Source organism: Trachurus japonicus, chromosome 7, assembly GCF_045865225.1.
Source record: "Trachurus japonicus isolate A0001 chromosome 7, Traja_1.0".
In the NCBI taxonomy this organism is placed as follows: Eukaryota; Metazoa; Chordata; class Actinopteri; order Carangiformes; family Carangidae; genus Trachurus; species Trachurus japonicus.
In genome coordinates, this window is record NC_140913.1 from 34,666,886 (window position 1) to 34,691,493 (window position 24,608).

Here is a 24,608-nt window from a genome sequence, read left to right on the forward strand (position 1 = left end):
AGCTGCAGGTCAGTAAATCATAAATTATAAATAATAAATACTAAATAAAAACCTCCTGAGGTGGATTATTCTTAAAGGGATAGTTCAACATTTAGTCAAATTGGCCCGTCGCCATAATCCCTATAGTCACAGCAGTAGGTTCGTTACCTTTAATTGTCGGTGCAAGCTATTTTGAGAACAGTGGAGCAGAGCCGTGAGCTGCTCAGAGCTACGCTACGGAGGCTCATTATGGGATTTCTTGGTTTCCCTCATCAAACTCATCAAATACACAATCCAACAACTCCACAATGCTCTGGTGGACAAGTTGTGAGCTGCACATTCACCACGCTATGAGATAATAACACAACGTTACCACACAGAGTTGTTTTAGAGGGAAATTCATGCAAAACCTCTGATGCACGTTTAGAGTTTAGAGTTTATTTATTTAGCACACATGGCTTGTACATGTAATGGTGCACGGAGGGAACGAAGCCGGTTGGCTTGTACATAGGTTCCACCCCTATAACAAATTACAACAAGACAAATTTCTATGGCTAACAAATAAACATAGAAAAAAAGAGATAAAGTGCATAGATAATCAACGTTATATGAGCAAAATGAACAGAAATGAGAAAAAAATAAAGAGATAAGGTGCAAAGTGATTTGGTAACAAATAGAGACAATAGAGATAAGGTACAAAAAAAATTAATTAATTAAACTCATAAAGAGACAAAGTGAGGATGTGGGATATGGAGAGAGCGAAAGAGAGAGAGGAAAGAGCGGGAAATTCAAGAGAAGTTGAGATGTATTTTTAATATGCCCATCATCTTTGTTAATCTCTTGCAAACCAGGCGTTGCCTTCAGGGACAGTTGTTCATCATCAGTCTCTGTATTTCCCTCTACAACAACTCTGTGTGGTAACGTTGTGTTATTATCTCATAGTGTGAGAGCAGACGAGGCAGACGAGTTGTTGAACGACCTTCACGCTCAGAGAAACAGAAACAACAGATGTGATGAGAAGAAGAAGAAGAAGAAGGAGAGTTGCATTATGGGAAATGTAGGATTCAGATCCATCATGAATGTAGAGAAGTTTTCACTCTGACTGAAAACAACATAATATCTTTTCATTTGAGCAGCTGCAGGTTCAAACTCTCTTCACCTCTGGAGAGATGAAGATACATCTACATGTTATGACATATATGATAAACCATCATAACTGTGTATTTGTACTGTAATACTACATGTGTGGAAAATACCTAAATAATGTATTTTATATGGTACTACTACTGCATGTTGCAACACTATGTTTAATTTATATATGTACATGTATTAAAACAACATACATCATATACGCTGCTTACACACGGTTTTATTATCGATTCTAAACACATATCTCTTTCTTTTATTGATATGATCACGTGTCAATGGGCCTCGGTCTATAGACGTAGATAGATATATGTATATGTGGTGTTTCTATATGATTCATTCATGAAAAATACACATAAATATAACATGATATACTGTATATGTTTATATACTTACATACATGCACTTTCTGATACATTTTATATCTTTATTCACTTTTACTCATATAGACCTTTTCTTTTTTTGTATTTTTTGTTAGTCATTATATTGCTCATTATACAGCTGGTACCTATAGGCACTGGCGGAGGTGCAACAAGCAGAAATGCTAAGCAGGTATTACCACCAACCTGTTAATTAAAAAAATATCTATCTATCTATCTATCTATCTATCTATCTATCTATCTATCTATCTATCTATCTATCTATCTATCTATCTATCTATCTATCTATCTATCTATCTATCTATCTCTATCTATCTATCTATCTATCTATCTATCTATCTATCTATCTATCTATCTCTATCTATCTATCTATCTATCTATCCCGTTCTTTCTTTCTTTCTACCACCTTTCTTTGTCTTTTTACTTCTTTCTTTCTTTCTTTCTTTCTTTCTTTCTTTCTTTCTTTCTTTCTGTCTACCCCTTTATCTCTTTCTATCTATCAAACCCCTCTCTCTGTCTCTTTTTTTCTTTCTTTCCTTCTTCTAACCCCTTTCTCTGTCTTTTTACTTCTCTCTTTCTTTATTTCTACCCCTTTCTCTTTCTTTCTTTCTTTCTTTCTTTCTTTCTTTCTTTCTTTCTTTCTTTCTTTCTTTCTATCTCTCTGTCTTTTTACTTCTCTCTTTCTTTATTTCTACCCCTTTCTCTTTCTTTCTTTCTTTCTTTCTTTCTTTCTTTCTTTCTTTCTTTCTTTCTTTCTTTCTTTCTTTCTTTCTATCTCTCTGTCTTTTTACTTCTCTCTTTCTTTATTTCTACCCCTTTCTTTCTTTCTTTCTTTCCTGCTTTCTTTCTTTCTTTCTTTCTTTCTTTCTTTCTTTCTTTCTTTCTATCTATCCCACTGTCTTTTTACTTCTCTCTTTCTTTATTTCTACCCCTTTCTCTTTCTTTCTTTCTTTCTTTCTTTCTTTCTTTCTTTCTTTCTATCTCTCTGGCTTTTTACTTCTTTCTTTCTACTCCCCTCTATCTCTATCTATCTGTTGATGTCCCTATATGAAATTAATTTCTAAAAGGTTTCAAATATAATTCCTACATGTATATTTTAAATTCATATTTACATATTTTTGTTTCTCATATACACGGTATATAAATATCTCCAGTGTTTGTTGTTGTTGTTGTTGTTGTTGTTGTGTTGTTGTCAGGAGGAACAGGTGAAGCCTCATCGGTCACGTGAACAACTTCAACCTGAAGACACTTTATTATTATAATAATAATCACAATGATAATAGTGATGATGACAATAATAGGACTGTGTGTGTGTGTGTGTGTGTGTGTGTGTGTGTGTGTAGTGTGTGTGTGTGTGTGTATCTCCCAGCCCACAGAGCAGCAGTGGGAACAAGCCTCCACGCGCGCCTCTGATTGGCTCGCACGCGGACAACTCCATTTTGGAAAAACAGCTGTTTGAAGACACCACCTCTCTCTCTCTCTCTGTGGTTCAGACGGAGCTCCAGGCTTCACGCTGCTCTATCTGTTCCTCTGTCTGGTCCATGGTCCCTGAACGCAGCATCCTGCTTCATCTGCTGCTGCGGCTCTTTGCTCTCTGTCTGTCCGGCGCAGGAGGGTCCATGCGGCCGCGGCTCGATTCCCTTTGTAACCAGTGGAGGAGAAGAGGAGGCGACCAGACCAGGGTTAGTGACGCTGCTGTATTCTCTCTCTGTGTGTGTGTGTGTGTGTGTGTGTGTGTGTGTGTGTGTGTGTGTGTGTGTGTGTGTGTGTGTGTGTGTGTGTGTGTGTGTGTGTGTGTGTGGTGCGTTTACGGACAGTGTGTGAAGTGACCGACCAACCGACCGCAGCAGAGTCACGAAGCGGCCGCAGGTCGGTGAGTCTGAGCCGGGCAGCTTCTCCTCCGAGCCCCGCTGCTCCGCTCCACGGTGCTGGAGCTCCGTGCGTGTGTGTGTGTTTATATGTGTGTGTGTGTGTGTGTGTGTGTGTGTGTGTGTGTGTGTCTGTCAGCCTTTAATGTGAATCTTTTTTTTTTTTTCTTTTTACATTTTTATCCCCTCGGACGTGTGGGGCGTTCAAGTGCTCCCATTATCCTGGTAGTGTATTGTGTGTAGGCTGTGTGTGTGTGTGTGGTTGTGCATTGTGTGTAGGCAGTGTGTGTGTGTGTGTGTGTGTGTATGTGTGTGTGTGTGTGTGTGTGTGTGTGTGTGTGTGTGTATTATGTGTGTGCGTGTGTACAGAGGCATGCACGTCCTTCTTCCCACACACTCTCTGCTGCTGCTGCTGCTGCTGCATTCACTGTCCGTGGTGACAGACTGTGTTGTTGCCTCTGAACGCCTCATCAGCTCCTCTCCTTTCCTTCCTCTCCTTCTCTTTCTTTCTTTCTTCATTTATTTTTTTATTTAACATATATCTATCTATCTTTGCTCTGCCAGTCCCCCCTCCTCCTCTTCCTCCTCCTCCTCCTCTTCCTCCTCCTCTTCTGTCCATCTACACACCAACTGTGCTGTGTTTGCTACGGGATGAGACGCTGACAGCAGCTCCAGATAATAGTCTGTAGCTATCTGTCTGGACGCCAATGTCACATTGCTGCTGCTGGAAGAGGAGGAGGAGGAGGAAGAGGAGGAGGAGGAGGAGGAGAAGAGAGGAGGAGGAGGAGGAGGAGTGATGGGGATGGAGGGATGAAGCTGCCCCCCCACTTTGCCTGAGTGTTGCTGGGCAGCTGCCAGTCACAGGCAACGGGGCAGTGGTGAGAATAAACACTGGCTGGCTGCCTGTGTGTGTGTGTTATAGCCTACTGTGTGTGTGTGTGTGTGTGTGTGTGTGTGTGTTACTGTGTGTGTGTCTGCTCTTCGTCTTCATGTTTATATTGGAGGTTTTTAAATAAAGCAGGTTTGCAGCGTTGCAGTGTTTCTGCAGAGCGAACAGAGCAGAGCAGTGCATTGTGGGAATGGTTTTTTTAGTTTTTTTTTAGTGTTTTTTTACATCACGGCTTCAATAGAAAAAAACTGTTGCTCACCAACCGTCCGGTGGCTTCATGTTGGACACGACCTGCTGATCCCAGGTCAGTGAGTGGTTTAAAGGGATATTCAACATGTTGTCAAACCGGCCCATTGCTATAATCCCTACAGTCACAGCAGCAGCAGCGGGTTCGTTACCTTCTGGTGGACAAGTTGTGAGCTGCACATTCACCACGCTATGAGATAATAACACAACGTTACCACACAGAGTTGTTTTAGAGGGAAATACAGAGACTGTTGATGAAAAACTGTCCCTGAAGGCAACGTGCATCAGTGGTTTTGCATGAATTTCCCTCTACAACAACTCTGTGTGGTAACGTTGTGTTATTATCTCATAGCGTGGTGAATGTGCAGGTCACAACTTGTCCACCAGAGCGTTGTGGAGTTGTTGGATTGTGTATTTGATGAGTTTGATGGAGGGAAACCAAGAAATCCCATAATGAGCCTCCATAGCGTAGCTCTGAGCAACTCACGGCTCTGCTCCGCCGTTCTAAAAACACCTTGCACCGACAATTAAAGGTAACAAACCTACTGCTATGACTATAGGGATTATGGCAATGGGCCAATTTGACAAAATGTTGAACTATCCCTTTAAATATATACTGTATATGTATAAAACACAAAGGAGCAAAGTTGGGATCATTGTTGTGATTATTGGTGAATTATTTGTTTGATAAATCAGTGACGGTGCAGCAGGATGATGAAGGTGTTTGGTGTTTCGTCTTGACAACGACTGAAAGAGATTAAACATATTAATATTATTTCTACTAGTGATTCATCAGGAGTCATGTTGTTGTGTTGTTGTGTTGTTGTGTTGTTGTTTGGCCCAGAGGTGAGTCAGTCTGGTCCTGGATAAAAAAAGAAAAGAAAAGAAGAAACACATCATCACATTAATACTACGGTGGCCTGGAGGGGCAAACCAACATTACAACTTCCCAAACACTTTCACAAACAGAGACAAGTCAAATTTACATTTTAGAGAAAACGTTTTTACATTTCATAAAACAAAATGACATCAACGTAACACATTTACCTTTCAGAAAACAAATGAACAAGAAACGAAACACTTTTACAAATAACATCAACCGGAAAGGGAATGTAGCTACCAACTAACGGGAGCAGCCAATAGGAGTTGTTGTTGTCGTTCAGCGGTCGTCAACCCGTCGATGGAGACGGTCCCAGTCGATCTCACTAACACCGGAAAAATTAGTTCAGAAACACATTACTGTAGACTGAATCTCCTTGTTGTTTACCATAGATATACTGACTAGATGCCGCGTTCCTAGGCAGCTCTATTGAGTGGAATACGTCAACGTGGCGGCCATCTTGGTCAGGGGGAAGCTGTGTCTACTTCCTGCACTAGTCAACAAAGGCAGAAGTCTATCAACCCTTAAAATCGCCATAACTCACCGAATATTCAACCGATTTTCAAGCCGTTTGGTTTATTATAAATGTCAGACATATATTTATGATACAACAACAACAAAAAATGTTTTGAATTTTTTTTATAGCTAATTTTTGTTTTTATGTATTAAACATACACTTAGATACTCAGACACACACCCACCGGCATAAATACACTGAAATTTGTTCTACAAGGTCTGACCAGGTCTGACTGCTGGTCAGACGTTTATGGTCAGCCCTAAGCTAACGGCGGTAGCTAAGCTAACCGCAGTAGCTAAGCTAACAGCGGTAGCAACGCTAACAGCAGTAGCTTAGCTAGCAGCAGGACGTCAGCTGTTAAAACCCTCCCGTTGTGGGACACGACATGAAACTACTCCAGTTAGCTCAGTCATGTTGGAACTCAGATATCCGCTGGAGAAAATATTTTTTCATGGAGCGTTTATTGAGTCACTGAGTTATTAAAGTTAAACAGGTAGCTAACCGTTAGCCCGGCTAATCTATGATAACCATGACTAATTACAAACATGTGCACACAGAAATAGTAATGTTTGTCCAATCATTGGTTTTATAAACTTTACAAACATCAGATTAGTCTAAACGGTGATATAGTGACATGAAAAATGAGATATAAATAGTGAAACTCTCGTCCGTCACTATTGTTCTCATGCTGGTTTTCTACCAGGAAGTAGTTGTAAACAACAAGGAGATTCGTCCTATAGGCCCGATTGATGTTCGGCTGGCTTTTTCCTATTTTTATTATTTTTTGGGTGCTACATTAAATTAACCAATGAGATAAGAGAACAGATCTTCTGTTCTGTATCTGCTGCTGCCAACAACAACACTCTGACTCTGAGAACATCTGCAGCTGCATTAGGAACTCACTCTGTCTGTGGTTGTTTGTTTTAAGTGGTCGTCAGATTTTCTCCTCTGAAGCTTCACTCAGATCCTCTTCCTCCTCCTCCTCCTCCTCTTCCTCATCTTCCTCTTCCTCCTCTTCTTCAGGCTGTTGGAAATCTTAAAGGGATAGTTCAACATTTAGTCAAATTGGCCCATCACCATAATCCCTATAGTCATAGCAGTAGGTTTGTTACCTTTAATTGTCGGTGCAAGCTATTTTTTAGAACGGCGGAGCAGAGCCGTGAGCTGCTCAGAGCTACGCTACGGAGGCTCATTATGGGATTTCTTGGTTTCCCTCATCAAACTCATCAAATACACAATCCAACAACTCCACAACGCTCTGGTGGACAAGTTGTGAGCTGCACATTCACCACACTATGAGATAATAACACAACGTTACCACACAGAGTTGTTTTAGAGGGAAATTCATGCAAAACCTCTGATGCACGTTGCCTTCAGGGACAGTTTTTCATCAACAGTCTCTGTATTTACTCTCTCTCTCTTCGCCAACAGACCTTCTGCCGAACGGGAATTCGGCTTTTTCTTTTTAGCATTAGGATCCACTTCTGAACCTCTTGGTCGCTGCTTCTGGTTCTCCACCATGTTGCTTCTAGCGGCGCTCGAAACGGATCTTTACAGACACGTAGAAGTTAAAGCAGAAGTATGCGATCCGGTGGTTTTGGCTAATGCTGCGTTCCAGGTAGGCTTTTGAAACCGTAAGTTACAGCTTCAAGTCACGACTTACGACTTTGTAGCGTTCCAGGCAACCCACTCGTGTTTCTCCGACCTGTTTTACCTGTGAAAGTCACTATAACGGCCACTCGTAACTTCTGACCCGTGAACTCGTACCAGATCGAACTGGTACCACTTCACAGGTCTGAAATACACGAGTTACGGGTTGCCTTGAACGCACCATAACTTCCTGTCAGCAGATGGAGTTAGCAGTCCCCGCCCTCGTCATGGATCTATTGGTCCTCGTCCCTACGTCACCACATTCAGGCGCATCCCTTGGCTGCACACACAGAGAGGACTGCCCCTTTATGCCGTTCTCTCTCCTCATTGGATAAAGGTTGTAGGATACAAGGAAAGTTTTCTCCTGGGCTCAGAGCAGAGCAGAGTGACTGACAGACCCGTGTTTCAGACCAAACACTCTATAGAAGTGATTGCTGTCGGAAGATACAACTATTTAAGACTTAGATTAACACAAACATTCACCTTACTTCTGCTTTAACAAACTTGAAGAAGGAGCTGAGACGGCGAGGAAGCAGAGAAACGTTCTGGTGTGATGCTGCTGGTCCAGCACCAGCACCAGCACCAGCACCAGCACCAGCACCAGCACCAGACCGTGTGTGTGTGTAACAGCCTCTCCTGTGTTCAGGGATTCGGGTCATTTCATGCTTCAGATAAAAATAGAAATCTATTCTCAGAACTGGTTCAAGTCGAGTGCATCGTTTGTTGAGACCGTGTCCGGCTCAACCTGGCTCGGCTCGGCTCGGCTCGGCTCGGCCTGGAGGCGTTCCTGGTCTTCCTGGCTGCAGTTTTTTACTTCTATATAATGATGAAATGTGTCTCAGAATGACATTAAATTCAGCCGAGGTCCTGAGACGCGTTGCAGCTGCAGCATCTGTTGGAACAACCAGAGTGTGAATCATTCTCCTGTTGATGCTGGTGAGAGGTGAAGAAGCTCAGATGGTTCCTGCAGAGCGGAGGAGGAGCAGGAGGTTGATGCTCCGACACGTAAACAAGCCTCACATGATGGAGCAGGTTTGATTCCTGCAGCAGGACCGGTCTGCAGCCTGAGGTGTGACTGTGTCTGCTGGAGAGGAAGTCGCTGATTGGACGAGTGTTTCCTGTGGTGAAGGAGCTTTTAGCTTTTAGTGGCTGATAAGACTGAACACCTGATTGACTGTGTGTGTGTGTGTGTGTGTTGAGGCACCCTAAGTAAAGTCTTTATTTATGGATCCACTTCATCCAGAGTTCAGTCGACAGAAGATCAGATTCTACTGTGACCACCAGGTTTTGTCTTTAAAGAGGGAAATACAGAGTCTGCTGATGAAAAACTGTCCCTGAAGGCAACGTGCATCAGTGGTTTTGCATGAATTTCCCTCTAAAACAACTCTGTGTGGTAACGTTGTGTTATTATCTCATAGCGTGGTGAATGTGCAGCTCACAACTTGTCCACCAGAGCGTTGTGGAGTTGTTGGATTGTGTATTTGATGAGTTTGATGAGTTAGAAACCAAGAAATCCCATAATGAGCCTCTGTAGCGTAGCTCTTAGCAGCTCACGGCTCTGCTCCACCGTTCTAAAAATAGCTTGCACCGACAATTAAAGGTAACGAACCTACTGCTGTGACTATAGGGATTATGGCAATGGGCCAGTTTGATAAAATGTTGAACTATCCCTTTAAAACCTTCCTTTCCCTCTATATGAGCATGTGTGAGGCTGAGATCTTGTTCTTGTTCTTCCACTGAAACCCTCTGTGACCTCTGATGTGACCACGGCCTGAGGGATCATTACGCCCACACACACACACACACACACACACACACACACACACACACACACACACACACACACACACACACACACACACACACACACACACACACACACACACACACACACACAGGGAGGGAGTGACACATGCAGGGTGGAGCTGGAAGAGTCCGACTGGAAACTGGCACAGGAAGCAGTTTCAGCCTCAGACAAATATAAATATACAGTATAAAAACAACCCGATGTGGCACGACGGCCTCGTTAACGACTGCAGCTGCAGACCCTGAACACAACATCAGTCCATTCTTCCATTGTTGCCACATTTACACTGCAAAAACTCGAAATCTTACCAAGAATATTTGTCTTATTTCTAGATTTCAAAACAAATCTAATTCCACTTAAAATAAGACTCATCACATTAAAAAGCAGCTTGTTTTTAGACACTTTTTACTTCTTTCAAGCAGATTTTCACTTGAAATAAGTAGAAAAATCTGATAGTGGAGCAAGTTTTTCTTTCTTATTACAAGCACAAAAAACTTTCACTGGCATTTTTCTACTTATTTCAAGTGAAAATTAATTTGAAACAAGTGAAAATGATCTAAAAACAAGTACATTTTTAGGCGATGAGTCTTATTTTAAGTGGAAAGAGATTTAGTTTTGACTAGAAATGAGACAAATATTCTTGGAAAGATGTTGAGTTTTTGCAGTGTAAATGAGGCGGTTTGTTGGAGTTGGTTGCCATGGTCACCAGAGCCTTTTTCTAATCAGAGCTGGTTGTTGTGTGAGTGGATTCTTCCAGTGTTTGAGCTAAGCTAATTAGCGACTTTAGGTGGAGGCAGGCTAACACTACCTATACACTTCCAGTGTTTGAGCTAAGCTAATTAGTGACTTTAGGTGGAGGCAGGCTAACACTACCCATACACTTCTAGTGTTTGAGCTAAGCTAATTAGCGGTGCGCCAGCTCTGCCCGTATCTCCCTTGTTGCTGCACGCACAGTCAAAAGGATGGTGTCTATCTGCTGGTCATGGACTCGGGAGTGAGGTGAGACACGAAAAAAAAATGTTGGCGTATCCCTTTAAGATCAATGAGAGCGATGAGACGGACGACCGATGTGGCCTTCACTGTCTGTGGGAGAATCGGAGCCTGTGAAGCTGCGAGTGGGAAACTCTGCTGCTTTAAATGACTTCATTGTGTTTAGTTTTGTTCTTGTTGATGTGAATCACAGCGGAGAGGAAACTGATGAGCTGCTGACAGGAAGTCGCTCTCACACAGGAACTCATTAACATCATTAAACTCACTTGACAAGTGTAAACATGAACTTTATGTTGATGGAGGAAAAAAAAAACCTCCTTCATGTTCATTTCACTCCCAGTTTCCTCCGATTATGTATTGATCTCAGTGGGATATAGAATCAGCTGCAAGGAACAACTGAGTCATTGGTGAAATAATCAATCAATCAACATCTATAATGTGATGATCCAGGAACAGTTTTAGTTGTTTTCATAAGAAATCTATGTTGTTTCCTGTTTCCCTCAAATGAAGATTTCATTTCATGTCTTTATGTCGATGAAGTCGACATTTAAAAAAGTTTCTTAAATAATTTTCAGGTTAATTAATGGTGAAATAGTCTGATAATAATGAGTTAATGATGATACAAGAATGACAGAAGTGAAATCTGCTTTTACTTTGAAAAGCTGCAGTATGACGGGGCTTTTAAACTGAAGGAGTTGTTGTTATGATTTTACTGTAGGAACACAACAAACACTGTGTGTGTGTGTGCATCTTTTCATGAGGAGCTGAGTGGAGGAGGAGGAGGAGGTGTAAGGGCGAGAAGTAGGGGGAGGAAGAGAGGAACAAGGAAGAAGAAGAGGGGGGGAGTAGGAGGAGAAGAAGGAGGTTAGGAACAAGCAAGAAAAGGAAGAGAAGAAGGGGGAGGAAGGTGAAAGAAGAGGAGGAGGAATAAGGAAGGAGAGAAGGAGGAGGAGGAGGAAGAGGAGGAGAGGAGTAGTGTCTGTCCAGGAGGAGGTGCAGGGAGTCGTCTCCTCCTCCTTCAGTCGTTTCTCTGCTGCATCAGGAGTTGAGAGGAAACACCGGAGCCTGTGAGGGACATTTCCTTTTATAGCAAAACACAGAACACACTCAGACACTCCTCCTCTTCTTCCTCCTCTGCTGCTCGACCAGCGTTCCTCTATCTATCCCTCCTCTTCCTACTCCCTCCTCCCTCCATCCTTCCTTCTCTCTCTCCTTTTGTTCCATCCTCGTCTGTGTTTCCATCCTCCTCCATCTCCACTCATCTCCCTCTCATCTTCGCTTCGTTCTCCTCCTCCTCTTCCTCCTCCTCCTCAGCCCAAGGGTCTCACTCAGCCTTGTGTGTGTGTGTGTGTGTGTGTGTGTGTGTGTGTGTGTGTGTGTGTGTATCTGTGTGTGTATCTGTGTTTTGTGTGTGTGTGTGTGTGTGTGTGTGTGTGTGTGTGTGTGTGTGTGTAGTGTGTGTGAGCCTGGGAAAAGACAGGGCATAATAAACAACAGAGGCAACAAACCACCTGCTTCCTGCTGCTGGTGTGTGACCAGAAATAGAAGCAACACACACACACACTAAACACACACACACACTGAAGCTCCAAACCAACACATTGATCCATCAACCGAATATATTATTTGCAGCTGCAGGTTCCAGTTTGTCTTTGAGGATTTTCACTTTTTCTTTGTCTCTGAAGTCGTTTTCCCACTAAACTCAGCGGCTCGACGCAGGTTTTTAAACGCAGGTCGACCTGCTAACGATCGGCATTCGGCTCCTTTGACCAAACTGAGCCGAGTCTGGAGTGGAGGTCTGAGTGGAGGTCTGAGTGTGAGGTCTGAGTGGAGGTCCGAGACGTCTGGCTCAGACCTGCGGAGCACCAGGACCGCGGAGGACAGAGAGTCTGCTACGGTTGTCATGACAACACAACACGTCGGTTAAACAGACGGTCGCTTCTTTTGTTTTCCAGTAGTTTGTGGTCGGTGTTGTTAGATGTTGTGATCCCAGTCTGAATGAGAGCAGAGTTTTGTTTTGGTAACGTTAGGCTACGTGATATGAGACGCGACCGGCGCGATGACGTGGCGTCACGTAGCGCTCAGCGTCATCACGTAAACTAGCGAGTGGACGTGGGTCTGGCGTTCCCACTGCAGCCGATCAGAGCCGAGCCGATTAAAGGCGATTTAAACCCGCGTCGCTTGCCGAGTCGTTTGACCCGCGTCGACGCGGCTCAGTGCCTTTCCCACTGCCACCAGAAGCCGATTGTTAGCGGGTTTAAACAGTGGGAAAGGGGTAGCCTATATGATTGTGAAGTGAATATTATGGGGTGTTTGGTCTGTAGCCTTGACGGAGCAGTGATTCTCAAAGTGGGGTCCGGGGACCCCCAGGGGTCCTTGAGAGGGTTTTTATTGAAATGTTACTACTTTTTTTCTAGAATTTTTTTTGTTTTAATCTTACCACTTTTTTGTAGATTTTAAAAAAAAAGTTTTTTTTATCACATTTTTCCAGATTTTGTAAACTTTTTTGTTTGTTTTTGTTTTTAGAAATTTTACCACTTTTTCTAGAATTTTTTTAAAACTTTTTTTTGAGAAATTTTACCACTTTTTTCTAGAATTGTTTTTGAGAAATAAAAAAAAAAAATTCTAGAAAAAAAAAATATATAGCCTATATATATATATTTTTTTTTTACTACTTTTTTGTAGAATTTAAAACAAAACTAACTTTTTTAACACTTAGTTAAAAAAGTTAGTTTTTGGAGAAATTGTTCCACTGACTAAAAAATGTTCTCATGTCTCAGAACAAATATTTGTGTAATTATTTCTGGTGCTTGCTTCAAAATCTTGTCCAATGGTCTAGTAATTTGTGTAAATTTCGGGTCCTTGATGTGAAAAGGTTTGAGTCTCTCCAGCTGAACTCTGGTCTGGACGTGGACCTGCTCCTCCTGCTGCTGCAGCTACGTTGTTAACAACCCACACGTTGAGTTTTATCGTGGTGTCGAATGAGAATCGAGAATCGTAGAAACTGGAGTCGAGTGCTGTCGTTCTGTTACCGTGACGACGAGTCTGAGCGTTTATCTCCGTGACGACGAGTCTGAGCGTTTATCTCTCTATCTGAGCCGCTGCAGCTGAAGATCAGAGGACGAGTCCACGTGTTGTTTTCTACCAACGAGTCTGAACAGTTGCTGTTTAGATTCATTTATTTCTTTATTTTTAACTTTGTGTGTGTGTTTGTGTGTGTGTTTCTGTGTGTGTGTGTGTGTGTGTGTGTGTGTGTTGCTGTGTGAGGTTGTAATCATGTTGAAGCACCTGCTCCTGACTCAGCTGTGACTCATGGGCCGTTGACGATCCTCAGTCACACCCATCCTATTCACACACACCATTACACACACACTACACTACACACTACACACACACACACACACTACACACACACACACACACACACACACACAGAGCGGGGGATTCCCTGCAGCCGGCGGCGGGAGGACGAGGACACGCCGGGGCTCAGATGTCTCACTGTCTCACGTTAAAACAAAGACCAACCAGTTTTTATTTTAGGTCACAGGGAAACACACACACACACACACACACACACACACACACACACACACACACACACACACACGCTGCTATCGACCGGGGCAGCTGTTGCTAAGTGAGCTAAGCTAAAACACACAGCTGTAGTAGAAGCTGTTTATTCTAAGATCGGCCATCTGTTGAAACCAGAAGACGACTTAGTAGATTTAACAAAATCAATCTGAAAGTGTGTGTGTTGTGTGTGTGTGTGTGTGTGTGTGTGTGTGTGTGTAGTGTGTGTGTTTGGGTGACTGAGAGCAGATCTGTGTTTTAATTGTGTGTGTGTTATATAAATGTTGTTTTTAGTGTTTAACACTGCAAAAACTTTAAATCTTTCCAAGAATATTTGTCTTATTTCTTGTCAAAATGTCTCATTTCTAGTCAAAACTAATCTCTTTCCACTTAAAATAAGACTCATCACCTAAAAATTAACTTGTTTTTAGATCATTTTCACTTGTTTCAAACTAATTTTCACTTGAAATAAGTAGAAAAATCTGCCAGTGAAAGAAAGTTTTCTGTGTTTGTAATAAGAAAGAAAAACTTGCTCCACTATCAGATTTTTCTACTTATTTCAAGTGAAAATCTGCTTGAAAGTAGTAAAAAGTGTCTAAAAACAAGCTGCTTTTATGTGATGAGTCTTATTTTATGTAGAATGAGATTTGTTTTGACTAGAAATTAGACAAATATTCTTGGTAAGATATTAGAGTTTTAGTTTTTGCAGTGTAGTTAGTGTTGCAGCTGCAGGAATCTGTTTCCTGGAGGATTCGGTCTCTTCCTTCATCTGGAGATGTGCAGGAGGAACCACTTGTTGATGTCGTTTTATGATTTTAAGGGAAGTTTAAAATCTAAACATAAAATTTAAACAGTGTGAGTCGCTAGTTATTATGACTCCATTATGACTGAGCTTTTGTGAGCAGAGCTGGACGGAAAAACATAAATTTTCTGGCTTTTTATGCTTTTATTTTGAAAGGACAGGAAATGGTGAAATAGTGAGAATGGGAACGACACGTAGCAAAGAGCAATACACAGTACGTATGAATTATACATGTTAGGTTTTTTTTAGATTATTGTCTGAACAAACAACTTGTCGTGTTAAATTTGAAAAAAAAAACTGCATTAATTAATGTAACTCAGATCTTTAGTGTAAACACTGACTTCCTGTTGATGCAGCAGGTCAAAGGTCAAATCTACATCATCAGTTCTCAGAATCTGAGCCACAACAAAGACAAATCTGTATCATAACACAAGAATAAATCAATATTAAATCAAATGAATGAGACTGTAATGTTAAGTCCTAACACCTGTTCCAGATGTGAACAGATACAGTAACATCTGTATGATCCAGTCACATCCTGCAGCTCTGACACGTCTTCTACTTTTATCATTGATCATAGTGAATGTGTTCAGTTTAACAGCTGTTTATAGCAGAGAGCTGCTGCTGAACTCGACTCCGTTATATTGAAATATGCAGCTTGATGTGTTATAATATTTATTGCAGACTCAGGTCCAGAAAGACAACACATAACACGTAGTAAAAGATGCTAAAAGTTCATAATTAACATGAAAAAACCTGTGTTAATGTTATTCTCCCTTCATATTTATAGATGTGAGCTGTAGAAACAGTTTCATACGATCCAGTTTCAGTCCAACAACTACAACGACCTCAGCTCAGTGTCTTATTAAAGCTGAAGTTAATGTCTCAGCTGGTCTATCCACCACTTTCCGGAGAATGACGCTGGGTGTCGCCATGACACTCCATTCCACCGGAAAGATTAGCTGGGCTAACCGTTAGCTGTTAGCCGTTAGCAGTGTCTTAAATAACTCAATAAACGGTCCATGAAAAAAATATTTTTTCTAGCTGATATCCTAGTTCCAACATGACTGAGCTAACTGGAGTAGTTTCATGTCGTGTCCCACAACGGGAGGGTTTTAACAGCTGACGTCCTGCTGGTAGCTTAGCTGCTGCTACGATAATAATAACCATGACTAATTACAAAAACGTGCACACAGAAATAGTAATTTTTGTTCAATAATTCGTTTCATAGACTTAACAAACATCAGATTTAGTCAAAATGGTTTTGGCAGCCCGGAGCCCCCACATTTGGTACCTACATCAGTGGCTAACGCTACCAGTTAGCAGCTCGCTAGAACCGGTGGCTAACGCTACCAGTTAGCCGCTAACGCTACCAGTTAGCCGCTTGCTAGAACCGGTGGCTAACGCTACCAGTTAGCCGCTCGCTAGAATGCTACTACGGGGTGAAATGGAAGTTAAAAACCGACTTCCGTTGTGGTGTGACGCAATGGATCATGGGAAAATAAAGTGGTGGATAATATCACTGGTGCTGTATAATAAAGTGGTCTCTCTGTAGTTAGCTATAAACGACCATGAAGGTAAAACAGCTCGGTGGCTGAAGCTGCTCAGTTTCACATCATACAATCAATTTAGCGCAGAGAGCTGAATTAAAACATGGCTGAATTATTCTTCAGCTCCTGTTTAAACTGTGGATGAATGAATGAATGAATGAATGAATGATAGGCTAATGTTTCACTGCTGCTGAGAGAGCTGCTGTTAAACACCTTAAACATCCAATCCAATCCAATTATATTCATATAGCATGATTTAAACAAACACAAGGTTTCCAAAGTGCTGCACAGCAAGATAAAAATACAATAAGTAACACAACAGAAGCACAATAAAACAATGGACACAATAAGATAAATAAAATACGATAAAACAGAATTAAAATCAATGAGATTTTACACGTTAAACATGTTATAGAACCCAGACTGGAGACAACGACCTGGAAACACGTGTGAATCAATAATCAATGATATTTACTACAATACTTTAACTATTTATGACTGAGACGAAGTGTTTAAGTCAGACGACAGCATCTTCAGCGCCGACAGTCCAGTGTTTCTCAGTTTAAACAACACAACCACTGATGAACGTGTGTTTGACCTTTTGACCTCTTCAGTTTTCTGCTTCTCATTTCTTATTTTTTTATCTGATCTGTTTTAGTGAAGTGAAGGAAGTTACAGAGACAGTGAACTGTTGTTTGTTCAGAGTGAGAAAAGGGTTTTAACATATTAAATATTAATGTACGTTTACAGATGATATAAAGGTTTAAAGACGCTCGCTGGGATTTAAACATTACACAAGAAAAACAGTCGACATCTTTATTATTTATGATGAGAAATGACTTGAATAAAAGTGTCAGAGCTGGATAATAAATAATGCAGGAACAATAATCCTCCCAGGGAGACGGTTAATGATGATGATGAAGATGATGATAACCTGCTGAGACTTTGTTTCATCATTTATCTTCTCTCTGTTATTATTTATTTAAAGAAGCAGGTCAAACTGAGCGATAAAGAAAAAGATAATCATCTTCTGCACCTGAGCAGCAGCAGCACAATAAAAACATTATATTACCTCACTGATCTCAGGTCAGACTCAAACCCATGAATCAGTTTTTTGACTTTAGCTACGTTTCCATCCAGCGTTAAAGCTATAGTGCGTAACTTCTACGTGTCTGTGAATATCCGTTTCACCCGAGCCACTACAAGAGGAGATGATACAACGCTGATTAATCCGTTTGGCTCCTCAAACGCCTCGCGGTATTTTTCAGTATTTGTTCTTTTTGTATTTACTGTCTTGGAGCGACTTTCCCGCGCTGGCGGACAGGAAACGACCGAAACGACGCGTTTTACTGGGTTTTACCCAAGGGGGCAGTTGTCGGTCTGAGAAGTGAAGCTCACTTCCGCGTTCAACAAACTGCAATCCCCCCGGCTGTCGCTGGGGGCTGGTACCAGAAGGGAGCAACTCCAATTGAGCCCCATGTTAAAATAGCCGATTTTACAGCTTAAAAGAACATATTTACCGTTTTACTATTATTAGGTTTAAAGTTCTGGCCAATTAGGGCGCAGAACCGTTGAGTGACAGGTCCGGCGACCGCTGCTTCGAGGCCAGTGGGCGGGCTCTCGGCCGGCCAACGGCCGCACCGCTCCAGATATGGCAAGTAGAATCCAACATGGCGCGGCTCAAACCCCCGTAGTAGCGGCACAAAACAGACTCCCCCAAACCAATGGGTGACGTCACGGTGCTACGGCCATTCTGTTTACAGTCCATGGTTTTACCTGACAACGAGAAGGGAGGAGGGAGGAGAGCGCTCCGCTGCTGCTAGAAGCAACAGCTGTTAGCAGCCTGGTGTCAGCCACATCGTTAGCAGTAAGTTACTAGGTGTGTAGCCCGTGTTGCTGTGTGTAACTTACTGCGGGGAGTCTGTGTGCTCACTGTGCTGTGACGAGCAGTGTGCGGCGAGTCGCCAGTGTTATAGTCTGTAAACCATGGTCCGTGACCAGCAGCATGTGGTGTGTTACGAGTGTTACTGTTACTGTGTGTGATGTGCATTAGCCTTACAGTCTATGGCATTAGCATAGCGGTGGGGAGGGGAGGGAGGTGCCGGCCGTATCGTTGTAATAACACAGAAATCCTCTAGGGGGCGACAGAAGTTACGCACTATAGCTTTAAGTTATATCGAATCATAACAGTAAAATCTGATATGGACAATAAGTTTTGTCCTGTCAATCTGATCAGATTTTCTTATGATTAGTAAAAGGATTATTATGGGATACATGCTGATGGAAACGGGTCTTTGTTGGATAAATGTGAATTACGATCACGTTTTACATCAGTTCTGCTTTTTGTTTCTGGCTTTTCAAAGACACGTTGGGAGTAAACAGAGGTAGATGCAGGTGGACAGACAGACGTTTCAACCTCGACATCCCAGAAGTCTTTGGGGCGCTGCTGTTCCCAAATATATAGCTACTATATTAACTTGTGCAGTATTTACCATTTGTTGGTAGATGAGATCCATGTTTGCTAAAAAGCTAAATGAACTTGGCTGGTGCTCAGTGGTTTCCACACTTCTTTGGCTTGTGCACATTTTGGTTCTATGATGTCAGTGCTAAAATAAATGGAAACACCTTAAAATGCAAGAAATGTCTATTTAATACATCAATCGATTGATCGCAAAACAGTGCATGGTGCCTTTACGCATGGGTTTTTATTCTATTTATTTAAGCATTCTTTCGCTGGCTTTATTCACATTAATGTTTTTACAGATCTTCAGATAATTCAGTTGAAACTCAGCTTGTTCCAGTTGTACTTGTATCTGGAAATCAACCGTATTCGACTGAAACAGACTTTGGATGATTTGGTGTTACAATATAAAGGTTCCTGTTTATTTTTAAAGATCTCCTGAAGTCAGACTGTGAGTCATGAGGATTCACTCTTTACTCACTCACTGTCACAGAAGGATGTTAGGACGCTTCTCTTTTCATTTACAGATCGACTTCTGTGTGTGTTGCACAGTGATTCTTTTCCTTGACTCTTATTTATTTGGAAACCAAATTCTCTTTTGAGTTGTGATGTGTACAGTGTGTAAATGTGAGGAATGTGGAGCTGCTTTCGACTGTGCGTGCAGTAACAAGGGAGATAGAGCCGTATCGCCCGTAATTAGCTTAGCTCAAACACTGGAAGTGAATGGGTAGTGTTAGCCTGCCTCCACCTAAAGTCGCTAATTAGCTTAGCTCAAACACTGGAAGTGAATGGGTAGTGTTAGCCTGCCTCCTACCCGAGCCGAAACCAGCAGTCAGATTTCATTTTAGCTCTAAACTCTGTAAATATATCACTTTATCCACATTTCAAACATGTTTAGGTGAGAAAGTAGCCGTTTAGATCAGCAGTGTGTCGTTAATTTGTCTAAATACCAGCTGTTAACAATTTTGTTTGGACGAATTCGGCGCTACTCAAGCTAGCCGTTGTGACCAACGCACTTCCGGTTACTTTCACAAAATAAAACACTCGTTGCCCTTTACATACAGAAAACCATGACGATAGAATTTGTGCTTTTAGTTTGAAATAGGAAGCTAACCTACCCTCGATGTAGCTAGCTTGAACCAAAATAAAGCGTCTTTGCTTGAACCCTCCGTTTTGACCGATCTGGTCCCGTTAGCGGCATTTGACCGCTCAAGATGCCTTACCGGAGAGTTTTGTCAGCTCTGAGACCAAGATCGGCCCGCCGGTTTCCGTTTAGAGCTGCTGAAGAGTTTCTCTGATGACTTTAGGTGGAGGCAGGCTAACACTACCCATACACATCCAGCAGGGTTGCCAACTTTTGGTCCTGGGCTGGAGTGAGATTCTGTTGGCGGGGGGGGGGGGGGGGGGGGTTGTCTATAATAATAATAATAATAATAGTTATGTTTATTGTAGTTTTTCTCTCTCTCTGTCTCTCTCTCACACTCACACACACACACACGCACACGCACACGCACACACAAACACACACACACACACACACACACACACACACACACACACACACACACACACACACACACACACACAAACACACACACACACACACACTATACCTGCAAACTGAGTAGGCTAGAGGTGTAATAGGTGACAAAATACGTATATCCCTCTAGGGGGGTCTGGGGGCACCCCCCCAGGAAAAAATTGTGATTTTAACATGTATTTGAAGCATTCTGGTGTACTCTGAGAAGAAAATAAAGGGAAAACACAACATTTGCTTCAGATAAGAGGGAAAAAAAGCAGATCTGTGGTTCCTATCATTGTATGGCTGGAGTGTATGAAACTGGTCTAGTGGGGAGCTGTGGCTTTTGGCCTGGACCAGCCTATTGAGCCTATTAATATATGAAAGGACAGAACAGACACGTCCTGTGATTTTCAGTCTTATATTACAGCCTGATGATACAAGTCAGGTCCTGAAATGTGTGTTTCTCTTCTGTAATAAACATTCTACATACCCATTCGGAGTTTGCAGGTGTGGCCCACGTGCATGCATGCGCAGTTGCGCACACACGTACACACAGACGTACACACACACACACACACACCTGTTGCTGCGCTGTCTCTCTCTCCTCTGCTCTCTGGACTGAGCTGCCTGGCTGTACTTTTGTGCTACCCAGTCTGCATCTTGATGTTATAGTTTTCAACGGACTGGCCCAACCAGCCCGACCACAGGCGTCAGTTCGAGCCGCGTTCAAAAACATAACTCAGTCAGGTCAGGTTGTGTCTCGGGCTTCGCTCTCTCCCTCTTTTTTTTGGCCATCGGATTCGGACCAAGTCGGGTCCAGGCTTCAGCACCGTGCCGCTGTTGGTGGGGGGGGGGCGCGGATCGACAACTCCCCGTCCTACTGTGCTGTGATCACATGAGCAGCCGTCCAATCGACACGCGGATAAGCATCACGAACACCAATCAGAGAGCCTATTGATGAGAGCCAAAGCTCGCTTTAAATTTTTTTTTTTTTTTTTTGCCAAATCGCTTGATTTTGGCGTGAGAATTGTTTGAGTGGCGTGAGAGCGTGAGACAGGACCTAAAAGCGTGTGACACACGCCAGATGCGTGAGAGTTGGCAACCCTGCTTCCAGTGTTTGAGCTAAGCTAATTAGCGACTTTAGGTGGAGGCAGGCTAACACTACCTATACACTTCCAGTGTTTGAGCTAAACTAATTACGGCGATACGGCTCTATCTCCCTTGTTACTGCACGCACAGTGGAAAGGATGGTGTCTATCTGCTGGTCATGGACTCGGGAGTGAGGCAAGACACGAAAAAAAAAAGTTGCCGTATCCCTTTAAATACGATATAATGAATGAGTGGAGCTGCAGCCGTTCTTACTTTTAACATTCCAGCAGTGAACGCCTCAGTCTGGGTGTAATTCTGTAGTCTTAATAGTGGATGAATGGATGGATGGGTGGATGGACAGACAGATGGGTGGATGGATGGGTGGATGGATGGACAGATGGATGGATGGACAGACAGATGGGTGGATGGATGGACAGACAGATGGATGGATGGACAGACAGATGGGTGGATGGATGGGTGGATGGATGGACAGATGGATGGATGGACAGACAGATGGGTGGATGGATGGACAGACAGATGGATGGATGGACAGACAGATGGATGGATGGATGGATGCCTCTCTCTCAGTCATTTCTGTGTTTTTCTCCTTGAGAGAGAAGGACGGTGGGAATCGATCAGTGAGTTGTGGATCGTGGATCGGCGGCTCGGCCCAGAGAATCTGTCCAGCCTGATTGATTTTTGATTTGTCTGCAGCAGCTTTCTGAAGTAGAGCGGCGCCGCCCGAGTGCCCGGCCCGTTGTTTCATTCATCAGTCCGACTGAAGAGGAGCTGAAGCTAATGGCCTCGGTCCGGTCAGGCTTCTTCTCCGACTGCTCCTCTGATTCCTATAACGCCTCAACGCCTCAACGCCTCGGGGCCTCGGGCCGGAGCAGCGGAGCGGTCTGGTGATCCGGTGATCAGGTGATCTGGTGATCCGGTGATCCGGTGATCCGGTGATCCGGTGATCTGGTGATCCGGTGATCCGGTGATCCGGTGATCCGGTGATCCGGTGATCAGGTGATCAGGTGATCCGGCTCGGTGTTGGAGCTGAAGAGACAGGAGAGCAGGGTTAGTGGTGGTTCTGTCTGACAGAGACTTTAATATCAAGTCTGAGACTTTGACCTCCTGTTGACCCAACCTGTTCCCTTCCTCCTTCCTTCCTTCTTTCCACAATCCTTCCTTCCTTCCTTACTTCCTTCTTCTTCCTTCCTTGAACAAATCTGTTCCCTCCCTCCATCTTACTTTCCTTTCTTTTTCCCTTCCTTCTGTCCACAATCCTTTTTCCCTTCCTTCCTTCCTTCCTTCCTTTCCCAGTTGACTCAATCTGTTCCCTCCCATATCTTTCCTTCCTTCCTTCCTTCCTTCCCTTCGTCTTTACTTCTTCTTCCTTCCTCTTTTGATCCAATTGACCTGATCTGTTCCCTATACCTCCATCTTTCTTTCCTTCTTTCCCTTTTTCCTTCCTTCTTCTTCCTTCCTTGAACGAATCTGTTCCCTCCCTCCATCTTTCTTTCCTTTCTTTTTCCCTTCCTTCTGTCCACAATCCTTTTTCCCTCCCTTCCTTCCTTTTTGACCCAGTTGACCCAATCTGTTCCCTCCCTCCTTCTATCTTTCCTTCCTTTTTCCCTTCCTTCTTTCCTCCCATCTTTCCCTTTGTCCTGCCTTCCTTCCTTCCTTCCTTCCTTCCTTCCTTCCTTCCTTCCTTCCTTCCTTCCTTCCTTCCTTCCTTCCTTCCTTCCTTGCAACAGGAGAGTTAAAGTGCCACAGAGCGAGGGAGAGGAGGTGAAAAGTTCTTGTGGTCGGTGTGAGCTCACGTTCACAACCTCCTCATGTTACATCACAAGCTGCTCTGTTCTCTTCACCGGGGGCAACTAGGGCCTTCACACCCTGCTGGTGGGGGGGCAATGACGAGAGGAAGGATATGGGTGAATATATACGGCAGCAGGGCTGAATGGACGGGGGGGGGGGGGTTATTTATTTATGAGAGGAAGAGAGCAGAGGAGCAACAATGCAGCTCTGCTCCCGACGAGGAAACAGTCTGAGTCTGAGGGGGCTGGTTGTCAAGCTGCTGCTCACATCATGACAACAGACCCACAACAGACCCACAACAGACCCACAACAGACCGAGCCACTCGGCTGTGGCGCTGCGTTCAGGTCGTAGAGAAAACCGACTGAAAGACTTTGGTAAGAAACAAGAGTTCAGTGTTATCAGCCTCGTTCTGCTGCTTCACATCAACGGAGCTACAGCAGCTTCATGTTGTAGAGGACTGTTGTTACGGAGCAATGAACTTTACTTCTCCGTCCTCTCCTTCTGTTTAACGTGACTGACAACTGGTAAATGGCTTTGTTATGTTATGTTATGTTATGTTATGTTATGTTATGTTATGTGTATTTATTTATTTGATATGGACATTGAGACTGTTCCAGATGCTTTGCTTGGGTATGTTTAGCACTGGAAACACTCTGCTCTATAACATGTGCACACTGCAAAAACTCAAAATCTTTCCAAGAATATTTGTCTTATTTCTTGTCAAAATGTCTCATTTCTAGTCAAAACTAATCTCTTTCCACTTATATAAGACTCATCACCTAAAAATTAACTTGTTTTTAGATCATTTTCACTTGTTTCAAAGAAATATTCAATTGAAATAAGTAGAAAAATCTGCCAGTGAAAGCAAGTTTTTTGTGTTTGTAATAAGAAAGAAAAACTTGGTCCACTATCAGATTTTTCTACTTATTTCAAGTGAAAATGTGCTTGAAAGAAGTAAAAAGTGTCTAAAAACAAGCTGCTTTTTAATGTGATGAGTCTTATTTTAAGTAGAATGAGATTTATTTTGACTAGAAATAAGACAAATATTCTTGGTAAGATTTTGTGTTTTTGCAGTGTGTGTAATTTTCAACACCAGTCCATAGGCGGCAGTTCTTTTAGATGCATCACTTATCTCACCTTAAACTACAGTAGTCTACCTTACAAGAAAATACTAAAGTGTAGTTTACTGTAGCTAAGTAATCCAGTAAATAACTGTTTCTGTTTTGTGGACTCATGCTGCAACAGTATACTACTGCATTTTTGAAATAATAATACATTTTATTTGTAAAGCACTTTTCATAAAGTAATCTCAAAGTGCTACAGTAATATACTCTAGTTTATAATAAAACTCCCATTATGCAGTGCATGTTACAGTTTTATACTGTTCAGTGTTTTTAGGTTATTTTACTGGACATTTTTAAGTAATTAACTGTAGGTTTTACAGCCAAGGCT

At 42.7% G+C, this 24,608-nt stretch overlaps 1 protein-coding gene across 2 annotated transcripts in view; it reads left to right on the top strand.

The window, feature by feature from the left end:
- The first annotated feature begins 2,894 nt into the window (after positions 1-2,894).
- Positions 2,895-24,608, top strand: part of pkig (protein kinase (cAMP-dependent, catalytic) inhibitor gamma) — a 43,470-nt gene continuing 21,756 nt past the window's right edge. The window contains exon 1 of one of the 2 annotated variants that reach the window (XM_085782996.1): positions 2,895-3,187. The gene's annotated coding sequence lies outside the window, so the exon portion shown is untranslated. Of the gene's footprint in view, positions 3,188-23,381; positions 23,531-24,608 lie in introns of those variants that run through there. The other variant, XM_085782997.1, reaches the window with a different exon arrangement.